The 18,552-nt window shown below is 45.6% G+C and overlaps 1 long non-coding RNA gene across 1 annotated transcript; it reads left to right on the plus strand.

Annotated features, from left to right (window-relative positions):
* Positions 1–7,988: 7,988 nt before the first annotated feature.
* Positions 7,989–9,822, plus strand: LOC138667147 (uncharacterized). The gene is made up of 3 exons (XR_011318614.1): positions 7,989–8,499; positions 8,636–8,746; positions 9,566–9,822. It is a non-coding gene; the product is annotated as an uncharacterized lncRNA (long non-coding RNA).
* Positions 9,823–18,552: the final 8,730 nt, after the last annotated feature.

Here is an 18,552-nt window from a genome sequence, read left to right on the forward strand (position 1 = left end):
CATCTGGTGATGCACAGACAGAAAAATGCCATAAAAATAATTCAGCGATATTTACTAGTAAAATCTGTCAAAGAACATGACGTAGCACAACTAAACTAGTCACAGGTAGCCACATTGAGATTGTGACTTTGTAGAGGGCTGATACTGCTACACAACATTTTCTAGATATCAAAAGATATACATTGCTAACAAATGAAGAAGGCGGGTGCGTGTCCTGGACGGCCATGTGAGCGGACGCTAAGGAGAGATCTCCCGCAGCCACAAGCACTTTTATCCTGTGCAGACACAGCTGGTTGCCCCTAATTTAGCCATACCTGGAGGCTGAAGCACCCGGGAGTGAAGGGGAGCTGTGGGGACACCCGAAGAGGCTCGTAATGACGCGGAGGAGGCAGAGGGATGTGAGTGCAGGAGAGGCTGGCGGGATCCAAGATGGCGCCGCGGCCAGACCTGACGCTGAGGAAGAGAACGCTGCCTGTCAGAAGCACATGGAGGTTGCAGCAAAGCTTAAAAGGTTTGCCCGGGTGGACGGTGGGGAAGAGGCACAAGAGTCTATTGAGGAGAAATCTGAAGGAGAGGAAGAGGAGGAGGAGAAAACTGATGAAGGAGTGCGGGGAAGGAAGAAAGTAGCATGGGTGCAGCAGGAGAGGCTTAGAAGAAAGTGGAACTGAGTGGGCAGCCGACCCTAAGGCCATGTGCACACATTCAGGTTTTTTCGCGCTAAAAACGCTATAAAAACTCATTAAAAACGCATACATTATGCATTCTATCATTTAGAATGCATTCTGCATGTTTTGTGCACATGGATGCGTTTTTTTCCGCAAAAAAATGATCATGTTCATTATTTTTGCGGATTTTCTGAGTTTTTCCCGCAATTCTATGCATTTGGGAAAAGCGCACAAAAAACGCACCAAAAACGCGGTAAAAACGCATGCGGATTTCTGGCAGAAATGTCCGGTTTTTGTCACGAAAATTTTTGCAAGAAATCCTGATGTGTGCACATACCCTTAAGGACATTTGTATCCTTTTATCCTCTTGTAATCAGTCCCCAAATGATTTAACCCTTCAGATGAAGGAGGTGAAAGAGGAGATTATACAGATAAAGGCTGCCATACAGAAAATGGATAAACGCATGGGAGAGGTGGAGGAGAGGATGAGCACTGCGGAGGATTATGTGGTCCAGCTACAAAAGGCAGAGAGAAAGTTTGTCCAACAGATATCGGAATTGGCAGCAAAAAATGAGGACCTAGAAAACAGATCCAGGAGAAATAATATCCGGATAGTGGGTCTGCCGGAAAAAAACAGAGGGGAGAAACCCTACTGAGTTTATTGAAAATTGGTTAAAGGAGAAGATTGGTGCCGAGGTTCTGACAAAGGAGCCAACCCCCATACCATGCTGGCTAAGATATTAAACTACAGAGACAGAGATATTGTTCTTAGGAAGGCCAGAGAAATGGAGGATCTCACTGTTGATGGACAGAGGATTGCCATCTACCCGGATTACTCTGCTGCGGTGCAGAAACAGAGAATGCAGTTTACTGGTGTCAAGGGGCGACTGAGAGAACTGGGGGTGCAATACTCCATGTTTTTTTCCTGCGAGGTTGAGAGTGGTCGCCATTAATAAATCCCATTTCTTCACGACACCAGAGAATGCCACCCAATGGATTGATATCAATGCCAAGAAACTACAGGCGGAAGGAGACCGACTTTCAGTGGAGGCGTGAGCCGTTATTGTTACCAAGATGTTTGGAATAATAGAACTGGGTTGCTTCTTGTACCCATTTAATGCCGTGTCTCTTCCACTTTCGGAAGAGTGGAGTATGGCTGGGTTTGATTAATGCGCCAGTTAGAGACGTGCTGGAAAATGTGCGGGGAGGGGGGGGATTGTTAATAGGGTGTACTGCAAATGTTATTTTTGGAATCTCTTTACCTCACTGTCTGTTTTGTTCTGTTAATGATTAATGCAAAGAGATGTGATTCTGAGGGTTGCGGGACCCAGTTAGAGGAGGTTACTTAGTTGAGAGTGTCTAAAACAGGCTGAGGAGTCCCACTCTCGATGAGAGGAAAATGCTTTATCTTGGGGGGAGGAGGGGGGGGGTGTTGTGAATTCTGTGGCAGGGCTCCCTCGTGTGGTCACAAGTGGTACTTCGGCTGATTCTCTCTGTGATCTTCCGTTGGTGGAGAAAAGTGGTACTGCGGCTTCTGAGTTTCCTTCCTCAGGTGATATGGTGAAGTCGTTAGGTGCTACCCTATTTAACTCCACCTGGTGCTTGGATCCTTGCTTCCAGTCAATGTTCTAGTGTTGGACCTGTTTCCTCCTGGAGTGTTCCTGTGGCCTGCTGATCTGCATAGCTAAGTTCCTCTTTGCTATTTGTTTGCTGTTTTTTCCTATTCCAGCTTGTCAATTTGTTTTTTCTGCTAGCTGGAAGCTCTGGGATGCAGAGGGTGTACCTCCGTGCCGTTAGTTCGGTACGGAGGGTCTTTTTGCCCCCTTTGCGTGGATTTTGTAGGGTTTTGTGTTGACCGCAAAGCTGCCTTTTCTATCCTCGCTCTGTTCAGGAAGTTGGGCCTCACTTTGCTAAATCTATTTCATCTCTACGTTTGTCTTTTCATCTTAACTCACAGTCATTATATGTGGGGGCTGCCTTTTCCTTTGAGGTATTTCTCTGAGGCAAGGTAGGCTTGTTTTCCATCTTCAGGCTAGCTAGTTTCTCAGGCCGTGCCGAGTTGCATAGGCAGCGTTAGGCGCAATCCACGGCTGCCTCTAGTTGTGTTGGAGAGGATTAGGGATTGCGGTCAACAGAGTTCCCACGTCTCAGAGCTCGTTCTTATTTTTTGGGTTATTGCCAGGTCACTCTATGTGCACTGACCTCTATGTCCATTGTGGTACTGAATTACCAGCCATAACAGTACTGGAAGCCAAAAGTACTAATGATTCTCAATAGAGGGAAAAAAGAAGTTCTGAGACCATTTTCTTTTCTTTGCACTGTGTGTGTGTGTTTTTTTTTTTCCCCCTAGACATTTGGGTGGTTCAGGACACAGGTGTAGCAATGGACATTAAAGGTCTGTCATCATGTGTGGATCAGCTCACGGCAAGAGTACAAAGTATTCAAGACTTTGTGGTTCAGAATTCTATGTTAGAACCGAGAATTCCTATTCCTGATTTGTTTTTTTTGGAGATAGAACCAAATTTCTGAGTTTCAAATATAATTGCAAACTATTTCTGGCTTTGAAACCTCGTTCCTCTGGTGACCCAGGTCAACAAGTTAGGATCGTTATTTCTTTTTTGCGTGGCGACCCTCAGGACTGGGCATTTTCTCTTGCGTCAGGAGATCCTGCATTAAGTAATATCGATGCGTTTTTCCTGGCGCTCGGATTGCTGTACGATGAGCCTAATTCTGTGGATCAGGCAGAGAAGAATTTGCTGGCTCTGTGTCAGGGTCAGGATGAAATAGAGGTATACTGTCAGAAATTTAGAAAGTGGTCCGTACTCACTCAGTGGAATGAAGGTGCGCTCGCAGCTATTTTCAGAAAAGGTCTCTCTGAAGCCCTTAAGGATGTCATGGTGGGATGTCCTATGCCTGCTGGTCTGAATGAGTCTATGTCTTTGGCCATTCAGATCGGTCGACGCTTGCGCGAGCGTAAATCTGTGCACCATTTGGCAGTAGTACCTGAGCTTAGACCTGAGCCTATGCAGTGCGATAGGACTTTGACCAGAGTTGAACGGCAAGAACACAGACGTCTGAATGGGCTGTGTTTCTACTGTGGTGATTCCACTCATGCTATCTCTGATTGTCCTAAGCGCACTAAGCGGTTCGCTAGGTCTGCCACCATTGGTACTGTACAGTCAAAATTTCTTCTGTCTGTTACCTTGATCTGCTCTTTGTCATCGTATTCTGTCATGGCATTTGTGGACTCAGGCGCTGCTCTGAATTTGATGGACTTGGAGTATGCTAGGCATTGTGGGTTTGTCTTGGAGCCCTTGCAGTGTCCTATTCCATTGAGAGGAATTGATGCTACGCCTTTGGCCAAGAATAAGCCTCAGTACTGGACCCAGCTGACCATGTGCATGGCTCCTGCACATCAGGAGGTTATTCGCTTTCTGGTGTTGCATAATCATAATCTGCATGATGTGGTCGTGTTGGGGTTGCCATGGCTACAAGTCCATAATCCAGTATTAGATTGGAAATCCATGTCTGTGTCCAGCTGGGGTTGTCAGGGGGTACATGGTGATGTCCCATTTCTGACTATTTCGTCATCCACCCCTTCCGAGATTCCTGAGTTTTTGTCTGATTACCGGGATCTATTTGATGAGCCCAAGTCCGATACCCTACCTCCGCAGAGGGATTGTGATTGTGCTATCGATTTGATTCCTGGTAGTAAATTCCCAAAAGGTCGACTGTTTAATTTACCTGTGCCTGAGCACGCCGCTATGCGGAGTTATGTGAAGGAGTCTTTGGAGAAGGGGCATATTCGCCCGTCATCGTCGCCATTGGGAGCAGGGTTCTTTTTTGTAGCCAAGAAGGATGGTTCATTGAGACCTTGTATAGATTACCGCCTTCTGAATAAGATCACGGTTAAATTTCAGTACCCCTTGCCATTGTTTTCTGATTTGTTTGCTCGAATTAAGGGGGCTAGTTGGTTCACCAAGATAGATCTTCGTGGTGCGTATAATCTTGTGCATATTAAGCGAGGCGATGAGTGGAAAACTGCATTTAATACGCCCGAGGGCCATTTTGAGTATCTAGTAATGCCATTCGGACTTGCCAATACTCCATCAGTGTTTCAGTCCTTTATGCATGACATCTTCCGAGAGTACCTGGATAAATTCCTGATTGTGTACTTAGATGACATTTTGATCTTCTCGGATGATTGGGCGTCTCATGTGAAGCAGGTCAGAACGGTGTTTCAGGTCCTGCGTGCTAATTCTTTGTTTGTAAAGGGATCAAAGTGTCTCTTTGGTGTTCAGAAGGTTTCATTTTTGGGGTTAATTTTTTCCCCTTCTACTATCGAGATGGACCCTGTTAAGGTCCAAGCCATCCATAATTGGACTCAGCTGACATCTCTGAAAAGTCTGCAAAAGTTCCTGGGCTTTGCTAATTTTTATCGTCGCTTCAGCTGCAATTTTTCTAGTATTGCTAAACCATTGACCGATTTGACCAAGAAAGGTGCTGATGTGGTCAATTGGTCTTCTGCTGCTGTGGAAGCTTTTCAAGAGTTGAAGCGTCGTTTTTCTTCTGCCCCTGTGTTGTGTCAGCCAGATGTTTCGCTTCCGTTCCAGGTCGAGGTTGATGCTTCTGAGATTGGAGCAGGGGCTGTTTTGTCGCAGAGAAGTTCTGATTGCTCGGTGATGAAACCATGTGCCTTCTTTTCCAGGAAGTTTTCGCCTGCTGAGCGAAATTATGATGTGGGCAATCGAGAGTTGCTGGCCATGAAGTGGGCATTCGAGGAGTGGCGTCATTGGCTTGAAGGAGCTAGGCATCGCGTGGTGGTCTTGACTGATCATAAGAACTTGACTTATCTCGAGTCCGCCAAGCGGTTGAATCCTAGACAAGCTCGTTGGTCGTTGTTTTTTGCCCGTTTTGACTTTGTTATTTCATACCTTCCGGGCTCTAAAAATGTGAAGGCGGATGCTCTGTCTAGGAGTTTTGTGCCCGACTCTCCGGGTGTATCTGAGCCGGCGGGTATCCTCAAAGAGGGAGTAATTGTGTCTGCCATCTCCCCTGATTTGCGGCGGGTGCTGCAGAAATTTCAGGCTAATAAACCTGATCGTTGCCCAGCGGAGAGACTGTTTGTCCCTGATAGGTGGACGAATAAAGTCATCTCTGAGGTTCATTGTTCGGTGTTGGCTGGTCATCCTGGAATCTTTGGTACCAGAGAGTTAGTGGCTAGATCCTTTTGGTGGCCATCTCTGTCGCGGGATGTGCGTACTTTTGTGCAGTCCTGTGGGATTTGTGCTCGGGCTAAGCCCTGCTGTTCTCGTGCCAGTGGGTTGCTTTTACCCTTGCCGGTCCCGAAGAGGCCTTGGACACATATCTCTATGGATTTTAGTTCAGATCTTCCCGTCTCTCAAAAGATGTCAGTCATTTGGGTGGTCTGTGATCGCTTCTCTAAGATGGTCCGTTTGGTACCCTTGTCTAAATTGCCTTCCTCCTCTGATTTGGTGCCATTGTTTTTCCAGCATGTGGTTCGTTTACATGGCATTCCAGAGAATATCGTTTCTGACAGAGGTTCCCAGTTTGTTTCGAGGTTTTGGCGAGCCTTTTGTGGTAGGATGGGCATTGACTTGTCTTTTTCCTCGGCTTTCCATCCTCAGACTAATGGCCAGACCGAACGAACCAATCAGACCTTGGAGACATATCTGAGATGCTTTGTTTCTGCTGATCAGGATGACTGGGTGTCCTTTTTGCCTTTGGCTGAGTTCGCCCTTAATAATCGGGCCAGCTCGGCTACCTTGGTTTCACCGTTTTTCTGCAACTCTGGGTTCCATCCTCGTTTCTCTTCAGGGCAGGTTGAGTCTTCGGACTGTCCTGGTGTGGATACTGTGGTGGACAGGTTGCAGCAGATTTGGACTCATGTAGTGGACAATTTGACCTTGTCCCAGGAGAAGGCTCAACGTTTCGCTAATCGCAGACGCTGTGTGGGTCCCCGACTTCGGGTTGGGGACTTGGTTTGGTTATCTTCTCGTCATATTCCTATGAAGGTCTCCTCTCCTAAGTTTAAACCTCGTTTTATTGGTCCGTATAGGATTTCTGAGGTCCTTAATCCTGTGTCTTTTCGTCTGACCCTTCCACATTCTTTTTCCATACATAACGTATTCCATAGGTCATTGTTGTGGAGATACGTGGCACCCGTGGTTCCATCTGTTGATCCTCCTGCCCCGGTTTTGGTGGAGGGGGAGTTGGAGTATATTGTGGAGAAGATTTTGGATTCTCGTGTTTCTAGACGGAAACTCCAGTATCTGGTTAAGTGGAAGGGTTATGCTCAGGAAGATAATTCCTGGGTCTTTGCCTCTGATGTCCATGCTCCCGATCTTGTTCGTGCCTTTCATATGGCTCATCCTGGTCGTCCTGGGAGCTCTGGTGAGGGTTCGGTGACCCCTCCTCAAGGGGGGGGGGGGTACTGTTGTGAATTCTGTGGCAGGGCTCCCTCTTGTGGTCACAAGTGGTACTTCGGCTGATTCTCTCTGTGATCTTCCGTTGGTGGAGAAAAGTGGTACTGCGGCTTCTGAGTTTCCTTCCTCAGGTGATATGGTGAAGTCGTTAGGTGCTACCCTATTTAACTCCACCTGGTGCTTGGATCCTTGCTTCCAGTCAATGTTCTAGTGTTGGACCTGTTTCCTCCTGGAGTGTTCCTGTGGCCTGCTGATCTGCATAGCTAAGTTCCTCTTTGCTATTTGTTTGCTGTTTTTTCCTATTCCAGCTTGTCAATTTGTTTTTTCTGCTAGCTGGAAGCTCTGGGACGCAGAGGGTGTACCTCCGTGCTGTTAGTTCGGTACGGAGGGTCTTTTTGCCTTCTTTGCGTGGATTTTGTAGGGTTTTGTGTTGACCGCAAAGTTGCCTTTTCTATCCTCGCTCTGTTCAGGAAGTTGGGCCTCACTTTGCTAAATCTATTTCATCTCTACGTTTGTCTTTCATCTTAACTCACAGTCATTATATGTGGGGGCTGCCTTTTCCTTTGGGGTATTTCTCTGAGGCAAGGTAGGCTTGTTTTCCATCTTCAGGCTAGCTAGTTTCTCAGGCCGTGCCGAGTTGCATAGGCAGCGTTAGGCGCAATCCACAGCTGCCTCTAGTTGTGTTGGAGAGGATTAGGGATTGCGGTCAACAGAGTTCCCACGTCTCAGAGCTCGTTCTTATTTTTTGGGTTATTGCCAGGTCACTGTACGTGCACTGACCTCTATGTCCATTGTGGTACTGAATTACCAGCCATAACAGGGGGGGGGTTGGAAGTTCAAAGGGTGGGGGGAGGGGTTAGACAGCTCAGGTTAAGGAGTAGGATTTTCTAAATGACTGTTCCGCGTCATGATGGGGGACCGTATTAAAATACTGAGTTGGAACGTTAGAGACCTTGCGAATAAAACCAGACGAGCGGCGGTGCTGCAATAAGCACGAGATCAAAGGGCCTCACTGATATGTCTGCTGGAGACACACTTGGTTCGTGAGAAGGTGGACGTCTTACGTAGGCACGGGTTGCAAAAGATGTAGCATTCTACCTTCTCTGCATATTCAAGGGGTGTATTGGTATTGGTCCCATCAGGTGTGCGCTATGAGGAGATGAAGGTGTATGTTGATATGTTCGAGCGATTTTTTTATCATCAGGGGGAAGCGATCTGGACGTAGGACGCGACAAGGGGGGAAGCACAAGGGTCTTAAGAAAAAGGACAAACGTCTACAAGGGGCCCACATCCCCCTTTCATCTTCCATACAGACATCGACCTTAATGAACGCTTCCCTGTCATCTTTAGATATCCAGGCCTCCTTAACTACATCTGAACACCTACAGGTAATTAATCTTTCTGATTATTCCTTATCCGCTTCTGAGATTTCCATATTGCAAAAGGGCCTCACGTTTTCACCTACTAAAGCCCTTGACAAATTTGTTCTGGTCAAGGATTTATTTCTATTCTGCCGTAAACTAGTCTTGCAGGTTATCCATCATAAACCTGACATGGCGAGGAAGTTGGACGTTGTGGAGGAACAGGCACTTCAGGATCTCCTGGATCTTTTACACGAGAGTGAGGACGGACAAGGTAGGAGGATTTTTCCATATAAAAATAAATCCGTATTCTCTCCATCATTTTCCTTGGTTCCCGCCGTTAAGATCTTTTACGAACTCGCCAAGAGGGACATTATGCTCTTGTCTCCCTCCTCAGGGGTTCCCAGTAACCTTACCCCATGTGAAAGGAGAGCTCTTACCTCACTCAAAAATAGCAAGGATTTCGTTATAAAGGAGGCGGATAAGGGCGGGAATATTGTCCTACGGCCCGTCCATCTTTATGTAACAGAAGTGCATAGACAGCTTAACAACAATAGGTTTTACACCAAGCTCCCTTCTGACCCTACGGAGACGTTTTCGGCCAAATATCATTCTTTGGTTAGCCAGGCCTTTGATTATGGTATCATTAACAAAAATATACAACAGTATTTGCAGGTGGAGTTCCCAGTTATCCCTACGTTTTACTTGCTCCCTAAGGTTCATAAATGCCTAACTGCACCCCCTGGACACCCTATAGTGTCCAGTGTAGGAAGCCTTTGCGAAAAGGCCAATGTTTATGTGGATTTTTTTTCTACAGCCTTTGGCCACATCTCTACCATCGTTCACTAGGGATTCGGCCCATTTCATTAGTGGGTGCCGCGAGGTGGTTTGCCCGGACCCAGTACTTTTGGTGACTTGCGATGTCGAATCGCTCTACTCAAACATCAGCCATTCTGATGGACTGCATGCAGTGGGGCATTTTCTCAGCAAACAGGACAACCCAGATCGTTTTCATGATTCCTTTTTGATTGATTTATTGCACTTTATTTTACATCACAATTATTTTTTATTTGACCGTACTTTCTTTCGGCAGATATCGGGTGTGGCCATGGGGGCGCGCTGCGCACCGGCTTTTGCGAACATTTTTTTAGGCTGGTGGGAGGAAACCTTTGTGTATCGCTCTACTCAAACATCAGCCATTCTGATGGACTGCATGCAGTGGGGCATTTTCTCAGCAAACAGGACAACCCAGATCGTTTTCATGATTCCTTTTTGATTGATTTATTGCACTTTATTTTACATCACAATTATTTTTTATTTGACCGTACTTTCTTTCGGCAGATATCGGGTGTGGCCATGGGGGCGCGCTGCGCACCGGCTTTTGCGAACTTTTTTTAGGCTGGTGGGAGGAAACCTTTGTGTATTGCTCCAATTCCTTCAAAACATACGTCCGGCATTGGCATCGCTTCCTCGACGATGTTTTCTTCCTATGGACAGGTACGGAGCAGGGGTGTCTTGACTTCCTCAATGAACTGAATAGTAACAACTTAAACATCGTCCTTACGCACTCTCTCTCTCCTGACTCAGTGACTTTTTTGGACTTAAAAGTCTGCATTCGAGACGAACGTCTGGTCACGGATCTGTATCGCAAATCCACCGCGACGAACAGCCTGCTCAGGTATGATAGCTTCCACCCTCTCCACACTAAAAGGGGTATCCCCATTGGCCAATTCCTAAGGATCCGTCGCAACTGCACCTTGGATGAGGACTTCCTAACACAGTCAAGGGCACTTACCTCTAGATTTAGGCAGCGGGGTTATCCTAAAAAGACCATCTCCCAGGCCTTTCAAAGGGCTTCGGGTATGAATCAGGACCTATTGATTTCTCCTAGTGTTCGCCATCAAGATAATAGTGTCCGTTTCATTACGGATTTTAATGATCAATGGGACCGGATAAGAGGTGTCCTAACATCCCATTGGGACATCCTTACCACTGACACACAAACCTCCACTCTTGTCACTCCCCGCCCTACCTTGACAGCTAAGAGGGCTCCAAACCTTGGGGATATCCTGACTAGGAGCCACTTTCTACGCCCTACCACCAGTTTGAATCGTGGCATACGCCTGAGAGGGTCATTCCCCTGTGGGGGATGCAGTGTCTGTCAATATGTTCCTGTTACCAGAGATCGGTTTATCAATCCTTTGGATTCAAAACCATACCGACTAACATCGTACATTAATTGCCGAACGGTCAATGTGATTTATGCCATCATCTGCCCATGTAATAAGGTGTATGTGGGCCAGACCTCCCAGGAATTCAGGAAGAGGGCACAGAAGCACCTGTCCACAATACATCTAGCGGCATCTGATACCAGAAAAGGCAGGATGGTGTCCCCAGTCGCTTCGCATTTTTTAATTGCTCATGGTGGCTCCTCTGCTCATATTTCATTCTTTGGTTTACAGAAAATCTTTCCTAACGCCAGAGGAGGAAACTTGAAGAAGCGGCTGTTGCAAACTGAGTCCCAGTGGATCTATAATTTACGGAGTCTTTCCCCCACTGGACTCAATGAGGAATTGCTTTTCACAAGCTTCCTGGGATGATTTTACTGGACCCAGGCACCATGAATTGGACACTAATGGATGAGGACGAGGGACTATGAGTGGCTTTGGGACCTTCATAGGAATCTTGACCTTCAATATAAGAACACCGGTTCTCTCTCCCCCTCATGGACGCTGTATTTCTTGTGGACTCACGCTTTGCCCACCCGTTTTGGCTTTCCCCATATCTTATGCAACTATTTTCATGGGTTGTGTACCATGTTTGGCAACTCATACGTATATTACCTGTGCTATAAGAGGATTGGTTACCATATTTTGTCATGTTCTTTCATCATGTACCTGCTCATGTGGGGTGGGGGTCCCTTGTTCATAGAGACTTAGCTACTCCATTGGGGGCCTCGCTGTTGTTCCCTTTATATTTGTCTGTATATATAACTTTATTATTTCTCTATTAAAATATTGTTTAAGCACTTTAGTATCACATTTTTGTATATATAGTGCATACACATACTTATATTTCTTATATATTTTTGTATGAATGTATGTGCATTTCTATGCTCGTTATGTCCATGGAATTGGATATTTATGGGTAACTGTCATTGTAATCATTTTTACCACATTGTGGTCTCTGAAACCTCCTTTCCTTGCCCCCTTCTATTTGGGGTACTGTGTTAATTTGCTCATCTCGCATATGTGGTTTTCAATCTTATAGCATATATGTCCCACTTGGACATTGCCCTGTCCGATCAGTCCTGCTTTTCTACCTACTGTGCTGGCGCTGGATTATGGCATTGTATGCCATAATCTCGGGGCTGGGGGACGGCGCTGTGAGCCTTACTCTACGCATGCGTCTCATGTTTTAGTTTGTCATGGGCTTATTTAGCCTCTCAGCCATTGCATTAGCTCTATTTCGAGCGGTATGTTGTGCGCAGGCGCCCCTTTGACGTTCAATATCCAGTCCTGTGCGCAGGTGCGCACTTTTACTTTCACTTTCAGTGACCGCTTCGCATGGACGCCGGCGCACCTCCCCCTTCTGTCTATTAAGGTATGTGCGTGGGTTTTTTTTTTTTTTTTGCCCACCTGCCAGAAATCATCTTAATCTATTCACCGCTACTTAAGACTTCCCTATTTGTCTCCCAGCACTTCCCCTGACGAAGCTGCGTCTAGCAGCGATACGCGTGGGGCTCCCCCCACACTCTCTGTATCCCGGGTTCGCCCTTTTCCACCTTTGACTACTGACTGCCGACGACCCATGCCACATATTGGATGACCTACTCTGGGTATTTATCTTTAACCCCTGTATCTTTTTACATCATTGTGCCACATACTTCCATTTTTATGGACGCCTTCTCTATACCTGAGTGGGTTTATTTCCCCACCTGGCTGCTTTGCTTGTCGCATCTCTTTACTTAGCTAATATCTCATAATTTTTTTATTTATTTATTTTTTTTTATATTATTCTCTTATGCGCTTATTGGGGCCCCATTGATGGTATTAGTCTCTTTCTCTATATTAGGGCACTTTATTTATTGCAAGGTTGTCTGGGGACGCCCAGACTCTTTATGCTCATATATGTTTATATTTGTATAGATATTGTTATATTGTGGCCATTTGAAATATTGAGTCATATTTTACCTATATAAGTATCAGGGGGTTCTTATTTTTCTATATTATAGGCCTTTCCCATATATTGTTTTGGGAAAGGTATGTATATATATTCATGCATATACTTCTATGGTATAACAATCCAATTGTGGCATGTCTTTATTGCTGTCGTTTAATATCATTTATATTTGGGCTGTTTATATATGAATATCTTGGGACCAGTAGTGTGGTTGTTGTATTTTATATGTTTTTATTTTTGTGCATTTGTTTCTTTCTTTAATAAATTATTTTTGTATTTTTTGCTATTCAGTTTGTATTTTTTTGGGCGTGCGCCCTATTTGCATAGCTTTCTTTCTCTTGTTGTTTTTCCATGATGTTTTTGCTATGCATTGAGCTGCACCCCTTTATATGTTCATCATAATTATGGTAGTCGCCCAGTTGTGGTGCTCCCTAACTCTCTAAATATTCCCTTATGTTGATGTGGATGGACAATATGTGGTAGTGAAATGCAGAATTCTTGGTGTTTTGATGTGTGTGGTGGCTATGTACATTCCTCCCCCTTATTCGAGCAAAAAACTTAGAGAAGTGCTGGATTTGATTCGATGGGGAGATCCGATGCCGCTTTTAATTATTAAAGACCTCAACAACATATGTGATGATTTTTGGGATAGAAACAAAAATATACAGAACAGGTCGCAAAACCATACTACGCTGTTCGGAACATATACTCGAGAGATTGGTATGACTGATTTGTGGAGAGTGCCCCACGTTGGGGAGAGGGGATATTCTTGTTATTCACCGGCTCATAATACTTTATCCAGAATAGATATGGCGCTCGGAAACAATATGTTTGATTCTATGGTGGGATAGGTGAGAAACTTGCTTTGGGTGATCTCCGATCATAATCCGATAGAGGTAGAGTTACGGCCAATGGGGACACAAACACGGCATAGGGGAGAGTGGAAAATTCACCCTAACTGTCTGAATAGTGTAAGATTGGAGGACATACAGCGGGAGGTGGAGGAGTTTTTTGGGATTAACGAGGGTAGTTCGGACATACCCACTATATGGGAGACTATGAAGGCATATTTGAGAGGATTGCTGTTCAGGGACATCAGTAGATGTAAGCAGCGATCAAAGCAGGCGGAGATTGCCGCAAGGGAAAGGCTGAGAGTTGCTGAAGATGAGTTGGTCACACTTTGTACCCCTGAGGCTGGAAAACAGTTAAGAGAGGCCCAGAATAATATGGATACAGTTTTTTGGAAAGGGCAGGGAGGAAGAGAGAGTTCTATCGACTAGCCTTTTATCAGGAAGGGGAGGTAGTAGGGCATATGCTCTCGTTGGTGGTGTCTGCCCAGAGGGGTACATCATTCGTACATTCGCTGGAACCTGTCAATGGTACAAAAGTGTCGGAGACCTCTGAGATCTTAAGGGTCTTTACGGACTTTTACGCGGACTTGTGCTCCTCTGTTGTGGTCCCATCGGGGGGTGACAACATGGCATTTCTAGAAGGTATTGTCTTACCTACGCTGAGTGAGGAGGATAGGGAAAGTTTGGAGGGGCCTATCTCGGATGAAAAACAAAGTCGCGCTTTAAGGGCCATGGCAAGAGGTAAGGTGCCAGGAGCAGATGGACTGCCAGCTGAAATTTATAAGGAGATGGAGGAAGTGCTGCTGCCCAGATTACGAGTAGTCTTGGAGGAGGCTGGGAATAGGGGGATTCTCCCAGCCCCAATGAGGGAGGCCATAATAGTTGTAATCCCGAAGGAAGATAAAGATCTATGACTCCCTGAATGGTATTGCCCGATTTCTTTGCTTACCACGTATGTTAAACTTCTGGCTGGGGTGTTAGCGACCCATTTATCGGGTGTTATTTCTAATTTGATTCATCCAGATCAGTCTGGCTTTATGCCTGACAGGTCCATGGCAGTTAATCTTAGAAGGCTTTTTTTGAATTTAAAACTGGGGGCTGATAACGGTGGGCATAGAGTTGTTGCTTCCTTAGATGCCAATGAGGCATTTGATAGTGTGGAATGGGGATACCTGTGGCAGGTATTACAATGCTTTGGCTTCGGTCCATAATTTGTGTCCTGGGTTCAGTTACCATATGCGCAACCATCAGCTAGAGTGAGAGTGAATGGGGAGCTTTGTCATACGATAAGTCTACATAGGGGGACGAGACAAGGGGGTCCGCTCTCCCCTCTTTTGTTTTCTTTAGCCGTGGAGCCAATGGCCGCCAAGATTTGACAGTCCACCGAGGTCTCTGGGTTTAAATATGGGTCGATAGAGGAAAAGATAGTGCTTTACGCGGACGACATACTGCTGTTCTTGAGTGACCCACATGATTCATTGAGTAATGCAATTCGGCTCATCGAGGGATTTGGTGCTCTGTCGGGGCTTAAAATAAATTGGAATAAATCAACTCTGCTCATGGTGGATGATGTAGGGGGTGAACTGTGAGATTCCAAGGAAGGGGGTAGACTTAAAGTAGCAGATCAATTCAAATATCTGGGGTTACTAATCTCTTTGCCGATCACGAATTACTTGCATACGAATCTCACACCGGTATTGGGAACTCTTAAGGTAAAGGTAGGGGCTTGGTCTAAGTTGCATTTATCTGTTGTTGGCCGAGTGAAACTCATTAAGATGATTCTGATGCCCAAGATACTGTATGTTCTCCATAACTCACCTATCTGGATACCACGTGGGAAATTCAAACTGATTAACTCTTTATTTAGAAGCCTGGTATGGGGAGGCAGCTTCCACGAATCAGGTTGGAGACGCTTCAACGCCCTAAGCATGCCGGAGTTTTTGACTATGGGACATATATCAGAATGGCAAGCCAGGGGGATTTGGTATGCCTGTCAGATTTTAGAGCGACGGGAATTGAAACCCTTTTCCCAGCTACAATCGGAGTATGGTCTTAGGATATCTGGGGGGTTCCAATATGCACAAGTACAGCATGCGTTTGTGGCTCAGAATGATGGGGATTGTTTCCAAATTCAAAGCGACTTAGTATTGGATTACATCTGTGGAGTGGGGACAACTAGGGGTGTTATCTCATCTCTATATAAGGATTTACTCCATACTCACTTATTGGGATATCTGATTGGCGCAAGGGCTAAATGCAAAAGAGAGTTGGGTCGCTTAGAGGATGAAGCGTGGGAGGCTGTACTAGAATGCATACCGAAATTATCACTAAATGAGCCATATAGACTTTCCCAGCTTTATATTGTACACAGAGTGTATAGATCCCCGGATGTCCTATACAAAGCTGGGTTCAGATCTGACTCGGAATGCCCTAGACCAGTGTTCCCCAACTCCGGTCCTCAAGAGCCACCAACAGGTCATGTTTTCAGGATTTCCTTAGTATTGCAAAGGTGATAATTGCATGACCTGGACAGGCAAGCATTCAATCACTTGTGCAATGCTAAGGAAATCCTGAAAACATGACCTGTTGGTGGCTCTTGAGGACAGGAGTTGGGGAACACTGCCCTAGATGTAGGAATGATAGTGCTGGAATGTTTCATATGTTACGGACGTGTCCGAGACTGACTTCTTTTTGGTTGGTGGTTGTAAGCCGGATAGAAGGGGTGTACAGATGTGTGATTCCAAGAGAACCTTTGCTGTGCATGTTAGTGTACGTGGAAGAGATAGTTGTGGATAACAAGCTGAAAATAGCAATGGCTAGACTATTATACATGGCTCGGAAGGTCATAGCCAGAAATTGGATCAAAGAGGAGCCTCCCTCGAGGGGAGAATATATTAAATATGTGAAGCAGAGGCTTGAGGGCAGAGGATAGTACTGCAGTGCGCAGGCGCCGGAAAGGTCAGAGGCCCGGCGCCTGCGCACTGCAGTACTTTGTCTGCCTCAACAGGGCAGAGCAAAGTACGCCTGCGCCGGAGCCGTGGCTGAAGATCAGAAGAGGACGTCTTGTAATGAAGATGGGAGGTGCGGCAGCGGACCAGAGACACCCATCCGACCAGACCAGCACCGGGACCGCCCCTGGGTGAGTATAATCTAACGTCTTTTTCTCATCTTTCAGGTTACATCAGGGGCTTATCTACAGCATTACAGAATGCTGTAGATAAGCCCCTGATGCCGGTGGGCTTACCTCACCCGCGATTTTCGGGGTGACAGGTTCCCTTTAATAAAAAATATTTGAGCTAAAAAAAACAAATGAAGGAATTCGACAGGAGTGAAATGCAAGCACCACACATAACTACCGGTATGCAGAATGTGTGCAGCTAGTCTATCCTGTGGTGTAGACTACCGGCAGGGCGACAAGTCGGCAACACAAATCAGCAGGAGGATGTTTCTCATTGCTGAGGTTCATTTAACTCTCACTTCTCATGAATCAAATTTTGTAAATTCCAAATTTTAGTATGGTCAACAGTCTCTTTTAGAAGGTATAGCAATTTTTCTGGGTAAAGTAGAGAGTGAATCCCCCTTTATATACTGGACAAGTGTCCCCGGGGATCACGCACTAACTTCAGGAGGTACACAATATTTGTTTATCTTTCAACTTGATGTTAGCAACCACAAAATAAGGTAACGTAAAATCAATGTGTAATAAATCAAACATTACGCGATGTCTCTTGGCTTTGTTATATTGATGAAAACACATGCAAATTCCCCATTGAAAATATTCATAACACATGTATAACATTTTTTCCCTATGTAATTTCTGGTCATGTATTCAGTATACCATCATTACTCTGCAGTGGATGATGTCACAGGATGGTATAGGAGGGAAAGTAAGCAGGAAAGGAAGAGTGGTGCTGTGGCACCAAAAAGAGACCCTACCTATACTATGAGCGGCTTAATTTTTTGGCTCCGATAAATGAGCTGTAGCCATACCTGCACCATATTGTTGGTTCATTGTCAAAAGGATGTGGATTGTACTAATTTTTATTTGAACATTTCATGTCCAAAGCTGACATATGGGATGCGGAGTCTGTTAGAGAGCTTGACATTGTGTAGCCCACTGAACCATCTGGACCTGCTGAAGTGGCCAAACCTGTGGAGCTAGATGCAGGCACTACTACAATGGTGCTTCTGCAGTAACCAGTAAAAGCTTCTTGTGTGCCAAGAAAGAGGCGGGAGTGGAAGGACCCCTACATCACCAGCAGAGTAGGCATGATTGATGATAGGGTGTTGGACTATCTGTCTCACACTGTGAATGATGATGAAGAGGAGTCTTTGCTTTAGTATGGCACCTTATTTGAGGGAAGTTCCAAGACCCATTCAGCTTCGTACCAGGGCGGCTTTCCAAATTGTCCTGGATGCAGCAACACCTACAAATGACCCCAGGGAGCTGTTCACTGTTTGAGCAGTGGCAACAATCACCCTCCAGCCGCCATAGGAATTTGAATCCACCCCCCATGCCTTCCCAACAGCCACCTGCTCCTGCCCATTCTCAAATGGGTCATTCTGCCCAACATAATCATTAGCGAGCTGGAGATGGGTCCCAAGCCAAGCCTCATGGGTATGATGCCCCATCACATCACACCCTATATGTGCATTGGTATCAGGGTGACCATCCTTACCCTCAGTCCCATTATGCCCAAAGCTATAATGCTGCTCCTCCAGCCGGACCCTGTTTCCCATCCTACCCCCATATTGGTCACCTTAGTCTGCATGCCAATTGCCAGGATCCACCACACATGTACCTCTGGTAAGATCTTCTAGTTCCTCTTATAATTTGTTGTGTCTATTTATTAGGTTACACTTTTTCATGTAGTAATGTTTTTTGAGGACTGTTATCCAATTGCTTATTCTTTTATCCCCTCCAAAAATTCTTTCTTGGAGCTAATTTGTACATAAAATTAAAAAACGGTGTTGCAATTGTGACCATTGTGTGTGTCAAATTATTGGACAGGAAGTTCACGGCTTACACACAATCATTTACACAACA

Source organism: Ranitomeya imitator, chromosome 2, assembly GCF_032444005.1.
Source record: "Ranitomeya imitator isolate aRanImi1 chromosome 2, aRanImi1.pri, whole genome shotgun sequence".
NCBI classification, from domain to species: Eukaryota; Metazoa; Chordata; class Amphibia; order Anura; family Dendrobatidae; genus Ranitomeya; species Ranitomeya imitator.